This window comes from Pinus tabuliformis, chromosome 1_1 (genome assembly GCF_031772625.1).
Source record: "Pinus tabuliformis cultivar Carrire ecotype Pingquan chromosome 1_1, CPIR1, whole genome shotgun sequence".
Lineage (NCBI taxonomy): Eukaryota > Viridiplantae > Streptophyta > Pinopsida > Pinales > Pinaceae > Pinus > Pinus tabuliformis.
This window is the reverse complement of record NC_142297.1, coordinates 757,875,065-757,882,101: the sequence shown is the minus strand read 5'-3', so window position 1 is coordinate 757,882,101 and position 7,037 is coordinate 757,875,065. Positions and strand designations below refer to the sequence as shown.

Below are 7,037 nucleotides of genomic sequence, written 5' to 3'. Positions count from 1 at the left end.
TAAAATTTAATCCAACAATCTAGATTTCCAAAATTTTCTACTAAATTTTATCAAAAAAATTCTAACCAATTTGAAACCTCACCTCATTATACAGTAAATTATTTGCTGAAAAAAGTGCTGTAATAAATTATCCAACTATTTAAAAAGATTTTTGACCTGTGAAAAGTTTAATCTTAGTTAATTCTAACCAATTTGAAACCTCACCTCATTATACAGTAAATTATTTTCTGAAAAAAGTGCTGTAATAAATTATCCAACTATTTAAAAAGATTTTTGACCTGTCAAAAGTTTAATCTTAGTTTTTGGTAGTATCCGTGTTCTGGAAGATTCATGGAATCCATGAGAATGTAGCCTTGCCTCGAATTTCCTGTGTCTCAAACTTGAAGGCATGGGTAAATCATGTAATTAATATGAGACTACCCTATGAAAGCATTAAATTAGATTCATAAAATTTTATGAAATTTGAACGTAGAAAAGCCATAGACAGGGTGCAATAATTCGGTTAATATCTCAAATATCAGGATTACTAATATCTTTAAAGCGATTTCCCTACTTCTGCCAAAAGCTTCGTTGGATTATACAAGTTTACCTTTCATGAAGATATAATTTACAAAAGAAGTGCTGACTGCAACTGTTACGAAGATTTAGAATACAACTTTTGTGATTTAAAAAACTACTTTTGCATGAACAATAAGATATTTTTCCGTTTTTAAAAAGAACAATTGAAGACCTCTCCTTTTACCTCGATACATCTCCCTTTCAGATACAACTTATTCCGCTTAAAAAGCCGCTAAAAATATCATATGATGGTTACTTTTAGCATTTTTTCCGAGTTACATAGAAATTTTCTTTCTAGAAGGAATAACAAAGTTCATGAATTGTTCTTCTAAAAACACTGTGATTTGAATTTTATCCATCAATTTTTTCAAAAATTGAATTGATAATACACAAATGAAGAGAATATCCACGTTTCACTTAGGATATTAAATTAGAGTGACTAGGAAATGAAAGAAGCCATCATTTTATATAGATATTGATTTATTAAATAATTATCAATTTTTTGATATCTTCATCATGTTCAATATATTACTCTATTAAAAATACGATAAAACAATGACTGTATATATATAAAGAAGTGTCTTAAACAAAACACCAAATTATTATGTATCCAAAACCCATAAACTATTTTAAAAACATTTTTAAATAAAGCAACAACCAAATTAAAAACTAATTTCATTTTCATTTCTTTCCTAAAATGTTTCTAAGAATTATTATATTAAAATATAATACATCATTCCCCATAAAGCTTAATTTTATAGCACAACACAGAAACCGAACAATATAGACAATATTAAAAATCACCACATTTTAAGATTTTTATAATTCATCTGATAAACAAAATCTCAAATATTACAATCAGTTTTTCATAACAAATCTAAAAAATTAAAACCGCATTCTATAATAATTGTGTGCGTTAGGCTTTAAAGTCAGAATTCAACCACCACATTTTTCACAAAATTTGATTAGTGAAAAGTGTCTTTTCGAAGGTATCTAATTCTTATTTTTTTTTTTTTTATTAATTAGTCCATGCCTGGGACTAATAGGGTTCGATCAGGCGTTGACTTCTTATTAATTTGAGTTGACCGGAGCATTTAGATGATGTTTTTCGCTTTTACCCAAAGTTTTATTTTAGAGCTCTGATGTTTTTTGTTTTTTATCCAAAGTTTTATATTAGAGGTCTTATTGCCCGGTTGCTGAATTTCCAAATCCAAATTTCGTGGCTTTTTTGTTTTACCCAAAGTTTTATTTCGGAGGTGATATCGATTGAACATTGTGACAATTCATCTTACCCAAAGTTGAGTTTGAAGAATGTTGTGACAATTAATTTTATCCAAAGCCTAATTTACATGTTATGACAACTGATTTTAAGTTCGGGGCAAAGTTTTTTTAGTATATGTTGGAGAGTTAGAACAGGTGGCAACTTTTGGTCGTGCACAACAGCCAGCTGTTGGTGTCAGGAGACTTCTAGCAGGTGGCAGCTGCTTGATCTTGTAATACCGTGTTGAGGGCAACCGTTTTCCTTTCTAATTTAGGAGATTATGCCAAGGACAACACAGGACCAGGACCTGTGAAGCCTGGCGTCGATACAGTGGATCAGACCGTGAAGACCGTGAATGCATCCAATTTGTTGTTTGTGCCTTTATCTCTCTCTCGCTGAGGTTGTGAATTGCAAGAATGTGTGTGCTTTTTCTGCCGCGCGGCCATGTTTTGTTTACCTGCATCTCGGTCTCGTTTTCATTCGGCGTCTGCTTTTCTTTTTAGTTCTCAATTTTTGTTTACTCTGTTTGTTTGACTGACTGTTCATTCGGTGTCTGCTTTTCTTTTACTTTGTTTGTTTGTCTGGTTTTTGTTTACGAGTTTTCTTTTTCTCTCGTTTCTGATATGATTTTCTTTGATGCACCGGAGTGAAACTTCCATATATTTGAATTTCCTCAGCGTTTGTTCTGGTGTAGCTGTTTAAAGATCTGCATTCAGACATGAAAGTTGTTTAAAGATTTGCAATCAGATATGGAGTCTTGAAGGAGCCTAGGTAAATAACTAGTTATTCAACATAAAGATTATGTTTAGTTTATAGCCATACTATTGAAAGGGTTTGAAAAATTATTTATACAAAGGAGAGGTAAACTAGATCAGGGTTCGCAGTTAAATTGCTTAAGATATTGTTCTGAGTAGTTTTTATGTGCTAATATACCATATATTTTTTATTCTCATGTTCTTGTTAAAATCTTATTCTAATTAAATTTATATTTCTAAGCCAGCTCATGCAGAGGACTGGATTTAAGCGGGAAGAGAGGCTACGGCGGCAGATTAATATTTAGTGGAATTGAAAATCTAAGTAATATTTCTGGCGGTGGACTAACATTTAGTGCAATACAAAACTGTGAGTAATTTTTCCTGTCATTTACTGTTTTCACAATTTTGAAACGATAAAATTTTAGTGACGATAGAATTTTATTAAAATTAGCAGTTAGAAAAAAAATGAGTTGAACCGAATTTGGAAGTGACTGATAAATCTTTAGTTTCTTAGTATTTAAATTTACTTTTACGGATTTATTAGTTCTATTTTCTGTTAATCTTCTGGTAAATATTTTAATCTTAATATCATATTAGAGATCAAATCATCCTGTTCTTACTATTATTAAAATTGATGTCGGAGATTATTACATACTTCAAATCATATTCATCTTGAAGTTGACGCCCTGGATTTTGAAGAAGATAATCCTAATTTGCTTCTTCTTTTTATACTAAATGCGATGAGATCTAGGGCTTTTAACTATTTTTTGTCTGAAGGAAGGGATATAAAGAGAAATTGTAAATTCTGACCGGGAGAGAAGCTGACATATGTGGTTTTCTTACTAAATTCTCTAAGTAGGAAGGGATTTAGAGAGAATTTGTAAGTTGTGACCAGATCTAGGGTCTTTTAACTAAATTATTCAAAAGGAAGGGATATAACAAGAGATTATAAATTGTGACCAGGAGAGAAGCTGGCATCTGTGGGCAAGTAGCATAGGAAAGCGACCAGGCGGTTATTAAGCGAGTTTTGCTTTGTTGTTTTTTGCCACACGCCACAGCGAACTCCAAGAAAGTCGAATCCTATGTAGGCTGAGTGAGTCGATTCTGTGCGTAAATGATGGATAAGTATGAACGGATTGAGCGACGTATATGGCCTGTCTGGATTTCCGAACTCTAAGAAAGTCTACTCGTAGGTAGGCTGAGCGAGCGGTTCAAGAATTCTCTGTTTGAATGACGTATCTGGCCTCTTTGGATTTGTTTGAATGTTTGGGTTCCTTAGCGGAGAGCCAAGCGGCAGGGAGAGGCAGCTGTTTAAGTTCAGGGTTAATATCAGAATTTAGGATTATGATTAAACATGATGTAAGGTTAGTTCTTAGGGTTTCGGTCACAGTTGGATTCGTGGAAACCGCAATTCTCGGGGACAGGCCGCTGTTTTAGTTCTACGGTTAATCTCAGAATTTAGGATTATGGTTAAAAATTTAGGGCGAGTTCTCAGCGTTACGATCACAGTTGGATTCCTGGAAACCGTAATACCCACGGACAGGCCACTGTTTAAGTTCTAAGGTTAACTTCAGGTATTAGGATTATGGCTAAAAATGATGTAAGCCATTAGTCCTTATTGTTAAAGTTGCGGTTCCATTCGTGGAATTGTGATACATATTTTTTTATTTGATTACATTAAAATTAATTAATATATGTATTTTAATTCATTATTATGATTAATAAACGTGCATATTCTATGTTTTATTTTTTTCATAATTTTATTGATATAATTTCTTTTCAAGTTATAGTGATTTTTCTATTATTTATGGTTTTTTTAATTCATTTTTTTAAATTTCACATTTTAAATTTAAAATAATAATTGTAATAAATTCTTAAAATTTTAAACAAAATTCATGGACAAATATAATAAAAACTAAAAATAAAAATAAAAATAATTTATTAAATTATTCTTTAAAATAATAAATAAAATTTTAAGAATTTCACTTATTAAATGACTTTTCATTACATTAAATACTCAAGAGATAATAATCTTGCAAAACATTCTCTTAACGTTTATTATAATATATATTAAATCAATAATTATAACATAAATATTTTAAATATTTTAATATTATTTTGAAAATTTTATTAAATGACTTTTCATTACATTAAAAACTCAAGAGATAATAATCTTGCAAAGCATTCTCTTAACATTTATTGTAATATATATTAAATCAATAATTATAACATAAATATTTTAATATTATTTTGAAAATTTTATATTTATTTTATTGACCGATAATGTGACATCTTTTATAGTTTTTCATCGTTGCAATTTTGTTTTTTAATTTTTTATTTAATTTTTGAGTAAGTTTAATATCAAGAATTTGTAATTTTTTAAATTTAAAAAAATTATAAATTAAAAAAATAAGATAAGTATATTTTAATACTTAGCAATCAAATTATTTTAAGTACGAATTTTTTAACTAATAAAAAGTTTAATATATTAATGCAGCTGTTTAAGTTCTAGTTCTAGGGTTAACCTCACAATTTAGGATTATGAATAAAAATGATGTAAGGTCAGCTCTTAGTTACGGTCACAGTTGGATTCGTGGAAATCACAATACATTAATGCAGTTGTTTAAGTTCTAGTTCTAGGGTTAACCTCAGAATTTAGGATTATGATTAAAAATGATGTAAGGTTAGCTCTTAGTTACGGTCACAGTTGGATTCGTGGAAATCACAATACTCGGGGACAGACCGTTGTTTAAGTTCTACGGCTAATCTCAGAATTTAGGATTATGGTTAAAAATGTAGTGTTAGTTCTCAGGGTTACGATCACAGTTGGATTCGTGGAAACCGTAATACTCAGCGACAAGTCACTGTTTAATTTCTACGGTTAACTTCAGGAATTAGGATTATGGCTAAAAATGATGTAAGCCTTTAGTCGTGTTAGTGTTAAGGTTACAGATTTATTTAATTATATTAAAATTAATTAATATATTTGGTCTAATTCATTATTATGGTTAATAAATGTGTATATTTTATGTTTTATTTTTTTCATAATTTGGTGATATGGTGGTCCCTGATAGCAGGACGATTGCCTGGGCGGACAGACAACGAAATCAAGAACCACTGGAACATTCATCTGCAAAAAAAGGTGCCACCACAGGAATCTCAAAGAAAGAAAATGTTCAAAATTAACACGATCAAACCCACACCTATCACAATAAAAACTGCTGTGCAACACACTAAAATGGTGAATCCAAATGCTTGCAACAGTTCTGCCTGCAGTAACTGTACAAGTTCAGATCATTCCTTCAATATTTTTACAAATCAAGAAATTGTGAATTCCTCCCAGTCATTTTGTAACCAACTTGTGGAGGATCCGATAGCAGAAAATCATCCAAAGCACACAGCGGATGCAATTTCATAAAAACTTAATTGAGATTGTGCGAAACTAAGCACAAAATCAGTCCAAACTCCTAAATACTCATGTTATAATTGTTTAATCATCCAAAGCACACAGCGGATGCAATTTCATAAAAACTTAATTGACATTGTGCGAAACTAAGCACAAAATCAGTCCAAACTCCTAAATACTCATAATTGTTTAGTTTTCATTGCCAATATGGTTTAGTTTTCATTGGCAATACGGCAGGGACTACCGCTACGCAGTTGCCCTTGTTCATTTAAAATTTTTAATTTTTTTGCATTTACATGAGCGTTTTTTTTTTATATTTATACATAGATAAATAAAAAGAAAAAAAAAATTATTAACAAAAATAATTAAAAAAAAAACTCAATAAAAAATACTAATTTTTATTATATTAAATATTGGAAATTACAGGTCATAAATACTTAAATATTTAAAACCCCTAAAACAATCCAAATTAACAAAGAAACACAATATTCAAATTAACCCATAGGGAAAACAGCTTAAAGATAGTTATGATATAGATATTGTAACATTAATAAGCATTGTGTTCACCAACCAACAAAAAGGTCACCTTATTTAACTCCCACTCATGTTGTAATAACTTTCTTTGAGATCTCTTTCAAATCCCTCGAGGAAGGAAAGAGTATTCATAATAGCAACTAAATTAACGGACACGAGATGCCTTCGCTTGACAACAATACAATTGTGGGCAATCACCAGGCAGGCAGCAGGTGTCAGGACATAGACACCCTGAACCTTTCAGAGAATACATTCTTTAATGAGCCCATTAATTTTGGAAATGCCCAATGTCTTCCTAGATCCCATTTTCTCATTTACCTTTACCGGAAAAACCACACGATGATCTTCGCTTTCAACCGCAGTACGAAAATCAGTATACAATATCAAAATATTTATATTCATATTTGAGATATTGATAAGTTACCCATTTATGAAAGGAGTTTCGAGGGAAGATAGAAGGTGGAAGAGCGGCGGAGCGGCGAACCAGGGTTAAGGGTTTTTGAGTAGGCTTTTCTCCATGACG

The 7,037-nt window shown here is 30.8% G+C and overlaps 1 long non-coding RNA gene across 1 annotated transcript; it reads left to right on the top strand.

Annotated features, from left to right (window-relative positions):
• Positions 1 to 2,128: 2,128 nt before the first annotated feature.
• On the top strand, positions 2,129 to 5,746 carry LOC149216220 (uncharacterized). The gene is made up of 3 exons (XR_016250542.1): positions 2,129 to 2,590; positions 2,820 to 2,941; positions 5,652 to 5,746. It is a non-coding gene; the product is annotated as an uncharacterized LOC149216220 (long non-coding RNA).
• Positions 5,747 to 7,037: the final 1,291 nt, after the last annotated feature.